Source organism: Aegilops tauschii, chromosome 7 (genome assembly GCF_002575655.3).
Source record: "Aegilops tauschii subsp. strangulata cultivar AL8/78 chromosome 7, Aet v6.0, whole genome shotgun sequence".
NCBI lineage: Eukaryota > Viridiplantae > Streptophyta > Magnoliopsida > Poales > Poaceae > Aegilops > Aegilops tauschii.
The window spans coordinates 128,987,716-129,004,327 of record NC_053041.3 but is presented as its reverse complement, the minus strand read 5'-3'; positions in this window follow the sequence as shown (position 1 = coordinate 129,004,327).

Genomic DNA, 16,612 nt, shown 5'->3' with positions numbered 1-16,612 from the left:
TCATGGGTAAGATGACCAAGACTCCGTTCTCCGGAACAATGGAGCGAGCAACCAACTTATTGGAAATCATACATACCGATGTGTGCGGTCCAATGAGTGTTGAGGCTCGCGGAGGATATCGTTATGTTCTCACTCTTACTGATGATTTAAGTAGATATGGGTATGTCTACCTAATGAAACACAAGTCTGAAACCTTTGAAAAGTTCAAGGAATTTCAGAGTGAGGTTGAGAATCAACGTGACAGGAAAATAAAGTTCTTACGATCAGATCGTGGAGGAGGATATTTAAGTCACGAATTTGGTGCACACTTAAGGAAATGTGGAATAGTTTCACAACTCACGCTGCCTGGAACACCTCAGAGAAACGGTGTGCCCGAACGTCGTAATCGCACTCTATTGGATATGGTGCGATCTATGATGTCTCTTACCGATTTACCGCTCTCATTTTGGGGCTATGCTTTAGAGACTGCCGCATTCACTTTAAATAGGGCTCCGTCGAAATCCGTTGAGACGACACCGTATGAATTATGGTTTGGGAAGAAACCTAAGTTGTCGTTTCTAAAAGTTTGGGGATGCGATGCTTATGTCAAGAAACTTCAACCTGAAAAGCTCGAACCCAAGTCGGAAAAATGCGTCTTCATAGGATACCCTAAGGAAACTATTGGGTATACCTTCTACCTCAGATCCGAAGGCAAGATCTTCGTTGCCAAGAATGGGTCCTTTCTGGAGAAGGAGTTTCTCTCGAAAGAATTGAGTGGGAGGAAAGTGGAACTTGATGAGGTGATAGTCACCCCTTCCGAACCGGAAAGTAGCGCAGCGTGGGAAAATGTTCCTGTGGTGCCTACACCGACTGGGGAGGAAGTTGATGATGATGATCATGAAGCTTCGGATCAAGTTACTGAACTTCGTAGGTCCACAAGGACACGTTCCGCACCAGAGTGGTACGGCAACCCTGTCCTGGAAATCATGTTGTTAGACAACGGTGAACCTTCGAACTATGAAGAAGCGATGGCGGGCCCGGATTCCGACAAATGGCTAGAAGCCATGAAATCCGAGATAGGATCCATGTATGAAAACGAAGTATGGACTTTGACTGACTTGCCCGATGATCGGCGAGCCATAGAAAACAAATGGATCTTTAAGAAGAAGACGGACGCGGATGGTAATGTGACCGTCTATAAGGCTCGACTTGTCGCTAAGGGTTATCGACAAGTTCAAGGGGTTGACTACGATGAGACTTTCTCACCCGTAGCGAAGCTGAAGTCCGTCCGAATCATGTTAGCAATTGCAACATACTATGATTATGAGATATGGCAGATGGACGTCAAAACGGCATTCCTTAACGGCTTCCTTAAGGAAGAGTTGTATATGATGCAGCCGGAAGGTTTTGTCGATCCTAAGAATGCTAACAAAGTATGCAAGCTCCAGCGCTCAATATATGGGCTGGTGCAAGCATCTCGGAGTTGGAACATTCGCTTTGATGAGATGATCAAAGCGTTTGGGTTTACACAGACTTATGGAGAAGCCTGTGTTTACAAGAAAGTGAGTGGGAGCTCTGTAGCATTTCTCTTATTATATGTGGATGACATATTATTAATGGGAAATGATATAGAATTCTTGGAAAGTATAAAGGCCTATTTGAATAAGTGTTTTTCAATGGAGGACCTTGGAGAAGCTGCTTATATATTAGGCATCAAGATCTATAGAGATAGATCGAGATGCCTCATTGGTCTTTCACAGAGTACATACCTTGACAAGATATTGAAGAAGTTCAATATGGATCAGTCCAAGAAGGGGTTCTTGCCTGTATTGCAAGGTGTGCAATTGAGCATGGCTCAATGCCCGACCACGGCAGAAGATAGAGAAAAGATGAGTGTCATCCCCTATGCCTCGGCCATAGGGTCTATTATGTATGCCATGCTGTGTACCAGACCTGATGTAAACCTTGCCGTAAGTTTGGTAGGAAGGTACCAAAGTAATCCCGGCATGGAACACTGGACAGCGGTCAAGAATATCCTGAAGTACCTGAAGAGGACTAAGGATATGTTTCTCGTTTATGGAGGTGACGAAGAGCTCGTCGTAAAGGGTTACGTCGACGCTAGCTTCGACACAGATCTGGATGACTCGAAGTCACAAACCGGATACGTGTATATTTTGAATGGAGGAGCAGTAAGCTGGTGCAGTTGCAAGCAAAGCGTCGTGGCGGGATCTACATGTGAAGCGGAGTACATGGCAGCCTCGGAGGCAGCACAGGAAGCAGTCTGGATGAAGGAGTTCATTACCGACCTAGGGGTGATTCCCAATGCGTCGGGCCCGATGACTCTCTTCTGTGACAACACTGGAGCTATTGCCCTTGCGAAGGAGCCCAGGTTTCACAGGAAGACCAGGCATATCAAGCGTCTCTTCAACTCCATTCGTGAAAATGTTCAAAATGGAGACATAGATATTTGTAAAGTACATACGGACCTGAATGTAGCAGATCCGTTGACTAAACCTCTCCCTAGAGCAAAACATGATCAACACCAGGACGCAATGGGTGTTCGATTCATCACAATGTAACTAGATTATTGACTCTAGTGCAAGTGGGAGACTGTTGGAAATATGCCCTAGAGGCAATAATAAATGGTTATTATTATATTTCTTTGTTCATGGTAATTGTCTATTGTTCATGCTATAATTGTATTGTTCGGAAATCGTAATACATGTGTGAATACATAGACCACAACGTGTCCCTAGTAAGCCTCTAGTTGACTGGCTCGTTGATCAACAGATAGTCATGGTTTCCTGACTATGGACATTGGATGTCATTGATAACGGGATCACATCATTAGGAGAATGATGTGATGGACAAGACCCAATCCTAAGCATAGCATAAAGATCGTGTAGTTTCGTTTGCTAGAGCTTTTCCAATGTCAAGTATCTTTTCCTTAGACCATGAGATCGTGCAACTCCCGGATACCGTAGGAGTGCTTTGGGTGTGCCAAACGTCACAACGTAACTGGGTGACTATAAAGGTGCACTACGGGTATCTCCGAAAGTGTCTGTTGGGTTGGCACGGATCAAGACTGGGATTTGTCACTCCGTGTGACGGAGATGTATCTCTGGGCCCACTCGGTAATGCATCATCATAATGAGCTCAATGTGACTAAGGCGTTAGTCACGGGATCATGCATTGCGGTACGAGTAAAGAGACTTGCCGGTAACGAGATTGAACAAGGTATCGGGATACCGACGATCGAATCTCGGGCAAGTAACATACCGATTGACAAAGGGAATTGCATACGGGATTGATTGAATCCTCGAAACCGTGGTTCATCCGATGAGATCATCGTGGAACATGTGGGAGCCAACATGGGTATCCAGATCCCGCTGTTGGTTATTGACCGGAGAGGCGTCTCGGTCATGTCTGCATGTCTCCCGAACCCGTAGGGTCTACACACTTAAGGTTCGGTGACGCTAGGGTTGTAGAGATATGTGTATGCGGAAACCCGAAAGTTGTTCGGAGTCCCGGATGAGATCCCGGACGTTACGAGAGGTTCCGGAATGGTCCGGAGGTGAAGAATTATATATAGGAAGTCAAGTTTCGGCCACCGGGAAAGTTTTGGGGGTTACCGGTATTGTACCGGGACCACCGGAAGGGTCCCGGGGGTCCACCGGGTGGGGCCACCTATCCCGAAGGGCCCCGTGGGCTGAAGTGGGAAGGGAACCAGCCCCTAGTGGACTGGGCGCCCCCCCCATGGGCCTCCCCCCATGCGCCTAGGGTTGGGAACCCTAGGGTGGGGGGGCTTCCCACTTGCCTTGGGGGGCAAGGCACCCCCCTTGGCCGCCGCCCCCCACCCTAGATGGGTTTGGCCGGCGCCCCCCCTCCCCAAGGGGGCCTATATAAAGGGGGGAGGGAGGGCAGCATGATCTTAGCCTTGGGCGCCTCCCTCCTCCCCTGCAACACCTCTCTCTCTCGTATAAGCTCGGCGAAGCCCTGTCGACATCCCGCTGCATCCACCACCACGCCGTCGTGTTACTGGATCTCCATCAACCTCTCCTTCCCCCTTGCTGGATCAAGAAGGAGGAGAAGTCTCTGCACCGTACGTGTGTTGAACGCGGAGGTGCCGTCCATTCGGCACTCGGTCATCGGTGATTTGGATCACGGCGAGTACGACTCCGTCATCCACGTTCATTGGAACGCTTCCGCTCGTGATCTACAAGGGTATGTAGATGCACTCCTTTCCCCTCGTTGCTAGTATACTCCATAGATGCATCTTGGTGAGCGTAGGAAAATTTTAAAATTATGCTACGATTCCCAACAGCAATAGGTCAGCCCACAGCAACATCCCCGAACACGGTCTGGACCCAACCCAACACTAGATTCCATCCGGTTCCACCGCACCCGCGCCATCCCCCCCTCCAAGTGACGGTGGCACTGCCTTCCGTGGAGGGGGGCCACACCACGGAGTACCAAGACGGGCGTCTATGCATGCTAGATCACTTTCACACATGCATCGGGACACATGTGATGTTTCGGTGGCATAGCTACACCCGAAGGCCACCCTGAATCCGAGTTGACCAGTAGATCTAGCCCTTTGACTTTCTCCGGACGGGGTTTGACCAGTGGACTCTTCCACCTAGTATCGATAGGTCAGCCCATAGCAACATCCCCGAACACGGTCTGGACCCAACCCAACATTGCACTATTAGGGAAAACCCTAGCAGTAGTGCGGGTATTTTGCCTATCAATAGCGCGGGATGCCGCGCTACTAATAAGGCGCTGCAGCTAACATGTAGCAGTAGCGCGTGTCATCCAACGCTACTGCTATACATGGCTAGCAGTAGCAAGGTTTATTGCAGAGCGCTGCTGCTAATATCTGCAGTGCTTTTTATCAGGAAGCGCTACTGGTATGGGAGCGCTACTGCTAACTTTATTCCCCTCGCTACTGTTAGTTTTGTTAGTTTCTGTTTTTTCTGCATATTTGTTTTGTATTTGAATAGGCTTTATACAATAATATTTAGCATATCATACACATACAAAATGTAATCATAGCGTATACATACAATAGTCTCATCAAATCATGTCATCATCATAATCATCATCCAACACAAAGTGGTCTCTCGTCATCATCTCAAAAATAGCGATACAAGTCTCGATTACTTGCAACTACATCGTCATCCATCTAAACAATGATATATGCGAGAAGAGCTATCACTTTGAGTGAGAGCGGAACTATGCAGGTACATGAGTTCGTATCCCTCTCTCGCATTAGCGTGAACCTAAACTAACTACTGGTTGTCGCTTGGAAACCGGAAACCGGTACACCTGGGCCTGACATTCCGGCCACTCATCGTATACTCCTCGCATAGCACTTCTTCGCCATCGATTATCTATACACCTACATCGTCACATGAGTCGATGATATGCAACATATATAGTTGAGCAACAGAAAGAGACAGACTTGGCAAAAATAGAAGCAACATATCATAAGCATAAATAACAAAGTTCATCGTACCCAAAATGCCCTAACTAGAGTGATCTTCGCTAGTCGAGGAGGACGGTTTAATTACATCACAAATAAAGTTTCGTCGTGCATAACTCAAAGTTTCGTCATACAGAAAGTATGGACTAAACGGACAGATTGTCATATATCGACAATCACTCCAACATGTCGTGCCATCCATCCAAGTTAGGGAGATAGTCCCCGAGCTTAGTGAAAGGCTTCAGGTCGAGATGCTGAGCAGCTATGCGTGTTCGGACGCCTTCCCGCGACATTTGTCCTTCTTCGTGGAACATCCCTGTTTTTTCGACGACCTCCTTCATGATGATTTGGGCAAGTTCGCGCTGGATGTGATAGAACTCAGCTCGAAGTCGATGATCCTCGATATCTCCTAAGTTCTTTGCCCATTGCAGAATATGGGCATCGCCGGATCTAGGTGACATGCGAAGGTTTTGGTGATCCCGTCTATACTCCAGCATGTGGTGTAGGACATAGAATCCATCATTAAGAGAATCACTCGGTTGCTGCATGCAGCAGAAGTCGGTCTTATGGCCGAAGGCGGGCCTGCCATCCCTTTTCTTCTTGTCCTTGACCTCTCTACCCCGTGTGCCGTAGTAAAACATAGCACTCTCGAGAATAGACTTGATGTGGGCGTAATCCTTTTTGTTAATGTTGTTCGACGAGTCCAAGTAAAGAGCGTGGGAGTATCGGGGGTAGAGGATGATGAGGACGGCGCGCCCGCCGCTGCGCAAAATAAGTACACCTCAAATTAATTAGCCTCCACCGTGCAAATGAATGATTGATACCAAAGGAAGGATATCCGTGCGGATGACTTACAGGGGATGATAAGGCACGAGAATCGCCTGCTTGTCCTTATTGGCGAGCATGAAATTGGCGATGTATTCCCTCGCGTATTCACGGTGCTTTGCGCAGACTCCTAAGAAGCCCTCGTGCATGAAGTACGGGCCAGCGACACATATATGAGGTATCTACTCAACCCCGATGAGGTAGTTCATGTGCAAGGCATAAAGGCGGACAAACGTAAAATCCAGCTTCTTCAAGTGAAACATGTCGAAGATGTAATCGAATCGAAGGAAGAACTTCTCCGCGGGGAATGTGTCGACGTACGACAATTGCCGCGACACGTTAACCACGTAGAGTGGGTATCCTGGATTTTTTGAGGCGATGAGGCCTTTCTCTATCCGCAACACATCGTCATGAAGTCTCCTTAGATTGCCGAATCTGGCCCCTAGCGCTGCTTTAGGTAGGATTGGTTGACCGGGGATATGCCATTTTGCCGCACCGGGGATATCTATACGGTCTTGAACCCGAGGCTGCTGAGGCGGCTGGATCACAGAAGCAGCTTGGTTGCCTTTCTTCGCTCTCTTCCTAGGCTTCTTTGCTACCGGAAGGTCGTCTATAATACGTTCAGCCTTCGGAGGCGGCAATTCAGGCACCGACTCATGACGCTCAAACCGTGAGTAGGCGCCAGTATTGAGATACTGCTGAGTGTCATCGTCATCCTCATCCTCATCTATGGCGACGTCACCAGCGACTAATGGAGCCACTTCCTCACCCCATCCTCTATCACCCAGCACGACAGCCGACGCTAATTGGGTAGGTGGGGTGTTGATGTTCATACCTAGCTGCTTGCTCGTGGGTGTGCTCCGGCCGTCTCCAGACGAAGCAAACTCTTTGGCCACAAGAGGACCCACCCATTGCAATCACCAAGCCATCGTGGGGTCTCGTCGTCATCCCCCTAGTACCAGAGGAGCCAAATTCTCATGGTCTGGTTTGACACTGGCCACGAAAACCTTGAAGACGTTCGGGGGGATCGGCCGGCCGTGGAACAATGGTTATTTCGTCTTTATTATTGTCGCCTTCCCCACGTCCACCTTCTGGTTGCCGATGGTGTACAATATGGTGCACGGGGTTACGTCGGCCTGCAAAGATATGTCTGCGATGTGAGACATCCGAAAGGCAACGGAAACGGGAGATTATACATTTATTGAAGAGGGCCGGTGTGACAGATACCGTGAGGGCGTCGAGCTTAGTCAAAGACGAAGCACCACCGAGCACGTCAGGTGCCGGAGCAGGTGCGGGAGCCGGTGCGGGAGCAGGTGCAGGTGCTGGTGCAACGCTAGTCGAGCTGCTCCCGAAGAAGTCAGCAACGGAAAAGTCTGCTGCATTTTTTCTAGATTTTGCCTGCTCCAATTGAAAACGGCCAGAACCAAGACAGCAGACATATCTGCAACCACCTGTTTTGCGGCAGCTACCGCTGTTGCGACTGTCTCAGATGATTTCTTCTCAACCGCAATCTCAACATTCTTGTCGATGTTTTCTTCAATTAACCTCCGTCTTTCCTTTCTCTCCTCCGTGGTCTCATGGTAGTACTTCTTCCATGTGGCGCCGTCTCCAACACCGTGCACGCGTCCATACGACGGTCGAGTATCCAGCGGGAGTCCTTTCAATATGTTCAATGCCCGATTGAATGGGGTGTCCCACTTGGGCCTCGCCAACGCCTCAGACGGCGAGTCGCTTTCGGTCGCAATCCTGTGCTGCTCTCTCTGCAAAAGGAACAAGGATCATTTACAAATATGACTAAACGTGCAGTTGAATTGATCAGAAACTAAAATTACCAGCAGTCTCATGAACTCCATCGTGACCGGGTCCGTCTTGAAAACCTTATTGACTAAGTCCCAATGGTGTCATGCCCTGAGGACGTCACGCTCCTGCGGGACGGTGAAGTCCGCCAAGGGGTCTGGGATGCCTAGACTCTCGCTTTCCGCATCCTCCTTGGCCCATATGGACCTCTTCCCGCCATAACAACGGCTTCCGAGGTGGTGGCGCCCCATGTTCCTCTCTTGAAGCCCCTTCATGTACTTCGACTTCTTTTTGGCAGCTTCGGCCTCGCAAGCCGCCTTGAATATTTCAAATTGCTCTTCCGTGATTGTCGGATTATCCTTTACAATCTCGGAGTAGGGTTCCTTTTTGTTGACAATCCGATGTTTCACCCTTGCTTTCCAGGCGGCCAACGAACCACTCAACTTGGTCATGGTGTGTTTGTTTATCTTCTTCATTGCGGGGTCCTTATCTGCATCTTCATAATCTTTTTCATTCCGGCCCGGGAACAAGAATATCTGGTGCAGCTTCTTTAGGAGGGAGGGCCTCATATTATCTATCTTCTGTAGTTTCTCATCGTTGATGCTGGCAATTGACCGCACGATGCAGCCTATTTGATTGACGTAGCACGATCGCGCTTCCTCGGGCGCTATTGGCTCAAAAATGTCGTCGTCCATCTCCGTGACCACCAGTCTAGTACTCATGAGCTGGTTTGGGCGCCGTGGCCTCTTTGCTTTCGGTTCTAGACCGGCTCCGCTAGTCTCGGCGCCGGTCTCAGTCTCATCGCTGGTCTGCATGTCGGTATCAGTCCCCGATGCGACAGGTGGGCCCAGCAACAACATCCGTTGATCGTCGGCTTCCCTCAAAAATTCTTCTACTGCCAGGTAGACGTCGTCGCAATCAACAGAACCTTGTCCTTCATCGTTCCTAGCCATGTTTCCTACGATTAAATCTAGTCAATTAATTCTAGACCTAATAAAATGAATAATGACATAAAAAAGGCCTATGTTTTGCAGGAACGTTGACTCCTTCCCGGTGCGGCAAATCCCGAGCACTCGATATGTCCTAGTTTGAAACACAAGTCATGCCGAAATTCACGGAAAATTTCGGCACGACCTTTGCTAAAAAGTGGACAAATCGAGCACTTGAAATTTGCCGGAACGGAAAAGAATCAACATTCCGGCAAAACATAGGTCACTCGGCTTCATTCCCTGGAAACAGTATTCAAATATCCATCTTCGACACCGCAACACATGTCCAAATATACACGAGCAACCACGTCCAAATTTCACAAGCTAATTCAAAAACTAAGTGTAGAAGAAAATTCATTTAACTACTAATAGAACAAAATTCAGTTAACTTTAGTGCTCTATAATGATGAAAGGAAAAAAATTCAGTTAACTACTAATTTCATTCATTTAGGTTATTCATTTAACTTCACCTAATTAACCTACTGTACCACTACTACTAGCAGCACTACTAACATAATTAACCTAGCAAAACCCTATTGCCCTAACTCAAAAACATCTAATTAACATCTACTAGTACCACTAGTGCCCTAACCTAATTAACATCTACTAGTATCACTATATACTACAAGCAGCACTCCTACAACATTTTCTTCATTTTTTCTTTAAAAAACATCTATGAGAACAAAAGCCCTAATTAAACCCTACTGCCCTAACTAACTTTTGTTGTAAACCAAATTTTTTCCTCTAAACTAATTTTTGCTCTAACATCTACTACTTAACATCTTTTGCTCTAAACTAATTTTTTTGCTATAAACTAACTTTTGCTCTACTAATTTTTGCACTAAAATGCAGAGAGAGAGGAGTGGTGGGGGGCTTACAGAGAGGGGAGAGACGGTGGCGGGGAGGTGCTCGGCGACGGAGGCAGGGGCGGGGACGGCGGTCTCGGGCTTGGGCAGCGGCAGTCCTGGGCGGGCTCGGGCGGCGGTGAGGTCGAGGGCGGCGACGGTGAGGTCGAGGGTGGCCTCGGGCGGCGGCGGTGAGGCTGAGGGCGGCCTCGAGCGGTGGCTGTGAGGATGAGGGCGGCCTCGGGGGGAGACGCTGAGGTTGCGGGCGTCCACGCCGGCAGGAGACGGCGGCGAAGTGGGCGACGGCGAATTGGGGAGACGGCGGCGAAGTGGGGCGAGGGATTTGGGGGAGAAGTTGTGGCCGGGGGGAGGAAAACCGCTGGTTAAGTGAAACATAACGGTAGCGTGTTTCTAAAAACGCGCTACTGCTATGCCTTTCTCCTTTTTCCCTTTTTTCATTTATTTTTCTTAACATTTCATTTTTTTCCTTTCTCCTTTTTCTATTTCTTTCATTTTCATTTACTTTTCTACTTGTTTTTCATTTTATTTTCTTTTCGTTAGCAGTAGCGCCTTACACCTAAACGCGCTGCTACAACAATATTAGCGGTGGCGCTGTTTCTAAAAGACAGCTACTACTATGTGTAGCCTATCGGCTTAGTGGTGGGAATTTTAGTAGTAGCGCTTTTACCATTGGACGCTCTACTGCTATATATGTATCTGCATCGCGGTTATTCTTCACGCGCTACTGCTGTGTAGCAGTAGCGCGCTTTTTTAACAAGCGCTACTGCTAAAGTTCTGTGTATAAGGATTTCCCTAGTAGTGCTAGATTCCCTCCGTGTCATGCCGACATGGCCGTTTCCCCCCTCCTGGACACGGCGGCAGCGACGCCCGTGAGGGGGGCACACCCCGGAGCCGCGTGCCGGGTGCCTGCGCCTGCCACCACGCTTCCACAAGCATACGAGGGTCCACCGCAACACCTTTCGACATTGCAACCCCCCTAGGTACCCCGTCCCGTCTAACCCTGACACAGACGACCACTGGATCTAGCCCTTTGACTTTCGCTGGACGGGGTTTGACCGGTGGACCTTTTCACCTGGTTATCATAGGCCAGCCCATAGCAACATTCCCGAACATGGTCTGTACCCAACCCACCACTAGATTCCCTCCGTGTCATGCCGACGTGGCCGTTTCCCCCTCCTGGACACGGCGGCAGCGACGCCCGTGAGGGAGGGCACACCCTGGAGCCGCGTGTCGGGTGCCTCCGCCTGCCACCATGCTTCCACAAGTGTAGAAGGGCCCACCGCAACACCTGGCGGCATTGCTACCCCTCCCAGGTACCCCGTCCCATCTAACCCTGACATAGACGACCGCCGGATCTAGCCCTTTGACTTTTGCCGGATGGGCTTTGACTGGTGGACCTTTTAACTGGTTGCGATAGGTCAGCCCATAGCAACATCCCCGAACATGGTCTGGAACCAACCCACCACTAGATTCCCTCCGTGTCATGCCGACGTGGCCGTTTCCCACCTCCTGGACACGGCGGCAGGACGCCCTTGAGGGGGGGCACTCCCCGGAGCCGCGTGCCGGGTGCCTGCGCCTGCCACCACGCTTCCACAAGCATACGAGGGCCCACCGCAACACCTGGAGGCATTGCCACCCCCCTCCCAGGTACCCCGTCCCGTCTAGCCCTGACACAGACGACCGCCGGATCTTGCCCTTTGACTTTCGCTGGACGGGGTTTGACCGGTGGACCTTTTCACCTGGTTGTCATAGCCCAGCCCATAGCTACACCCCCAACACCGTCCCGGCCCAACCCACCCCAAGATTCCCTCCGTGTCGGCCGACGTGGCCGTTTCCCCCCTCCGGTACACGGCGGCAGCGACGCCCGTGAGGGGGGGCACACCCCGGAGCCGCGTGCCGGGTGCCTGCGCGTGCCCCCACGCTTCCACAAGCGTTGGAGGGCCCACCGCAACACCTGGCGGCATTGCTACCCCCCGGTACCCCGTCCGGGACATGGCGGCAGCGACGCCCGTGAGGGGGGAGGGGGCGGAAATTGATATAAAATCGACGTATGTTTTTTTAAATAATGCACATTTAAGTTAATCAAAATAGATTTTTTTTAATAAATAAAAAAGAAAAAATAAATAAAATGGAAGAAAAAATTAAAAGAAATCTATGCCGACGGTAAAACCGTCGGCATAGCTGCGGCCACGGACCGCCAGTGCCCTGGATCGATGACGTGCCATGTCTCGAGGATCGATGACGTGGCAGAGGCCATGGGCCATGCCTATGCCGACGGCAAGGCCGTCAGCGTATCTATGCCACCCCACGGACCGGCGAGGGCTCGGATCGATGACGTGGAGGGCTCGCAGATCGATGACGTAGGCAAGGGACGGCCTTGCCGTCGGTATAGCTATGCTGACGGCCACCGTTAGTCCCCGTCGGTGTAGGCCTCACGCTGTCAAACGGCCTTCCCCGCCCAGGTAGTCGGGCCCACATATTTGCCGACGGCCACCGTACGCATATAGTTCTCTATGTCGACGGCCACCGTCTGCATAAATGGACATATGCCGACGGCTTATCTACGCTGACGGCTTGACCTAGGCCGTCGGGATACAACCATCTATGCCGACGGTGGCCATCGGCGTACGCAATTATTCTGGTAGTGCACCCAATCAAACACCTAAGGAGAAGCAGAGAGTGATTACAGAGTAATGGTACATCCACAAAGGTTTACTAAACGATTTTAGGTACAAACTGATATGAAGGATTGTATTTGATAATAGGGAGATGAGTAAACCAACCCCACTTAAAATCAGGGAGGGGGGAGAATTGGTTTGTGTTGAACATGTGTACATGTACGTAGGTCTAGGTTCTGTATGCAGTACTTGTAGTATCTGTCTCCCTCTATATATACGTGTATCTTAGGAGACAAGATACCGGTCGCACCCCTTGTACCTATATATATGTGCCTAGTGCACGATCAATCAATTATCGATGCACCAAATCATTCTCTACATGGTATCTATCGCAAGTCGATCTTCCAGCTTCCGCTAACCCTAACCGCCTCCTCGGGCCGCCGCCGCCGCGACCTCCCGCCGCCGCCCGAAGCCGCCGCCACCACCCCTCCTCTCCGCGCGCCACCTCCCCACCACGCGCCTCCACGCCGCGCTGCCCCTTCTCGCCGCGCCACCTGCTTCCCGCCGCCGCGCCGCCTCTCCTTCGCCGCGCCGCCGCCTCTCTCCCCACGATCTCATCGCCATGTCTTCCAACGCCTCCACTTACTCCAACCCCTTCGCCGTCGACCCTGCCGAGATCCGCGACATCAACGTCCATGCACGCGTCCCCGTGACCCTCAACACCTCCAACTCCACGTACTTCGCGTGGAAGACGTACTTCACGCTGCTCTTCCGCGAGAACAATCTCGCGGATCACGTGGATGGCACCGTGGACTCCCGCACCATGGTGGCCGACGCCGAGTGGACCGCGATCGACGCCACGATCATCCGGTGGTTCTTCACCACCATCTCCAAGGACTTGTTCCACACGGTCGTGAGTGCCGGCGACGACGCCCGCGCCCTGTGGGTCAAGCTGAACGGCCTCTTCACCGACAACCAGCTTCAGCGCCGCGTTTTTCTACAGCAGGAATTTTTTGACTGTCACCAGGATGAATAGTCCATTGATGACTACTGCCGCCGCCTGAAGACGTTGGCGGATGAGCTCCGTGACATTGGAGCCAAGGTGGACGACGACCTCCTCCTCAGCACGCTCACCGCCAGCCTCAACGAGGACTTCGGCAACGCCGCCTCTAACCTCACCTTGATGCCGGAGCCCTCCTTCCCCAAGTTTGTGGCGTACTTGAGGTTGGAGGAGCGCCGGATGAAGGGGGTCAAGAAGCGTGTGCAGCACCACGCCCTCGCCGCCGGCACCTCCCGCGGTGCCCCTCCACCGACCGCCCCACCCGCGCCGCGCCAGCAGCCGCCGCCACCAGCGCCTCCGGGGTACTTCCCCCTCCCGCCCGCGCCTCCCGCCCTTCCCGCTGCCCCCCAGCAGCCGGGTGGCGGGCGCCGCGGCAACCGCCGCGGGGGCGGCCGCAAGCAGCAACAGGCGCCGGGGGGGCCGTCAGCCGCAGCAGGTGACTCCCCCATGGACGTACGGCACCAACCCGTGGACCGGTGTCGTCCACGCCTACTCCATGCCGGTCCCTCGGGCTCCGGCTCCGGGCATCCTTGGGCCCCGCCCGGCGGGTCACCAGGCCCTCTTCGTCGCGCCGAACGCCGCTCCCTACAGCGGCTATGGTATCGCGCCCCCGCCGGCCTATGGGACCGCGCCCTCCTACGGCGCCGCTGCTGCTCCGGCCTTCGGGGCTGCTCCCGCGCCGGCCTACGGAGGGTTCTACCCTCCTCAGGCGCCGCCGCCGTGGGACCCGGCCTTGCTCGCCGCACTGCACTCCGCCCCGTCACCGAGCTCCTATGGTGGCGGTGGTGACTGGTACATCGACTCGGGCGCCACTGCTCACATGACTGCTCATCCCGGTAACCTCACATCTGCCACTCCCGTTCATACTCCCACCCGTATCACCGTTGGTACCGGTTCCTCCCTACCCATTACTCACGTTGGTCATATGTCTTTTCCTTCTACTTCTACTCCTGTGCATATGTCTAATGTTCTTGTGTCTCCTGACTTAGTCACAAATCTTGTTTCCGTTCGTCGCCTTACTCGTGAGAATCCCATAACTGTTGAATTTGACGATATCGGTTTTTCTGTGAAGGACGCCCGTACACGGATGGAGCTCCACCGATGTGATAGCCCGGACGAGCTTTATCCAGTGCATCCCTCCGGCGCCACCACCACCCGTCGCCCCGCCGCCTTCGCCGCTAGTGTCGATCTTTGGCATGCCCGTCTCGGTCATCCCAACTCCACCGCTATGCGTCAGATTCTTCAAAGTTTTTCTTTCTCATGTAATAAAGTCGACGATCACTCTTGCGAGGCTTGCCGTCTTGGCAAGCACGTTCGTCTTCCCTTTAGCGAGTCTACAAACATTTCCACCTTTCCGTTTCAGTTGTTGCATAGTGATGTTTGGACGTCCCCGGTTGCTAGCAACACGGGCTATTTATACTATCTGGTGATATTGGATGATTTTACTCATTATGTGTGGACCTTCCCTCTCCGTCGCAAGTCCAACGCTCTTGCCACACTCACCGCCTTTTATTCATATGTCACCACACAGTTCGGTCGTCCTATTCTCGCCTAGCAAACTGACAACGGCAAGGAGTTTGATAACGTCGCCGTCCGCAATTTACTTGCGTCCCACGGCACCATCTTTCGCCTCACCTGCCCCTACACGTCTCAGCAGCATGGTCGCGCCGAGCGCGTCCTTCGCACGCTTAACGACTGTGTCCGCACGTTGCTCTTCCACTCCTACGTGCCTACTCGGTTCTGGCCAGACGCGCTCGCGACCGCCAACCTCCTCATTAACATTCGCCCTTGTCGTTCCCGCTGGAACTACACCCCTCACCAGCTCCTCTTCGGTGCGGTTCCATCTTATGATGGTCTTCGCATTTTCGGGTGTCTCTGTTATCCTAGCACCGCATCCACTGCTCCTCACAAACTCGCGCCCCGGTCCCTTCCTTGCATCTTCCTTGGCTATCCTCCCAACACCAAAGGTTACCGGTGCTATGATCCAGTCTCCCACCGCGTTTTCACTTCGCGGCATGTGTACTTTGATGAGCTCGTGTTCCCGTTTCAGCAGGTACCGTCACCTTCGGAGTCTCCTGCGGCGCGGTTCGCCCCTGCCTCCACCTTTGGCGGACCGCCCAGCCGCGCCCCGGGTCCGGCCCTGCCCGCGCTCCCCGCGCCGGCGCCCCCTGGCGCTGCGGCCCCTGGCGCGGCCCCCGACGCAGCGGCCTCCTCGGCCGCCCCCGGGGCCCCCGTCGCGGCCCCCGTCGCCGTGGCCCCCTCGGCCGGCCGCGCCGGCGGCCCCTCGCGCGGCCCCCGACGCAGCCGCCTCCTCGGCCGCCCCCGCGGCCCCCGTCGCCGTGGCCCCCTCGGCCGGCCCCGCCATGGCCCCCGTCGCCGCGGCCCCCTTGGCGGCTCCCGTCGCCACGGCTGCACCCCTCCCCGGTGTGGTCACTCGGGCTCGGACTGGGACGCTGCGTCCCAGCACGCGCTATCCGTCGGACGAGTACGCATGCGCGGCTTCTACCTCGACGCCGTCACCGCTCCCCACCTCCGCTCGCGCAAACCTTCGGGATCCGAACTGGCTAGCTGCGATGCGTGAGGAGTTTGACGCCCTGCAGCGCAACCGTACGTGGCAGCTTGTCCCGCGGCCACCCCGTGCCAATGTCATCACTGGCAAGTGGGTCTTCCGCCACAAGACTCGTCCCGACGGTTCTCTCGAGTGCTACAAGGCGCGTTGGGTGGTGCGCGGTTTTCGCCAGTGCGCCGGCGTGGACTTCACCGACACCTTCGCCCCGGTTGTTAAACCGGGCACGATTCGCGCCGTTCTCCAGCTTGCTGTTTCTCACGCCTGGCCTGTCCACCAGCTCGATGTGTCTAATGCTTTCTTGCATGGCCATCTCGACGAGCAGGTGTTCTGTCAGCAGCCGACTGGTTTCGTCGACACCGACTATCCAGACCACGTGTGCTTGCTCTCCCGTTCTCTCTACGGGTTGAAGCAGGCACCTCGGGCC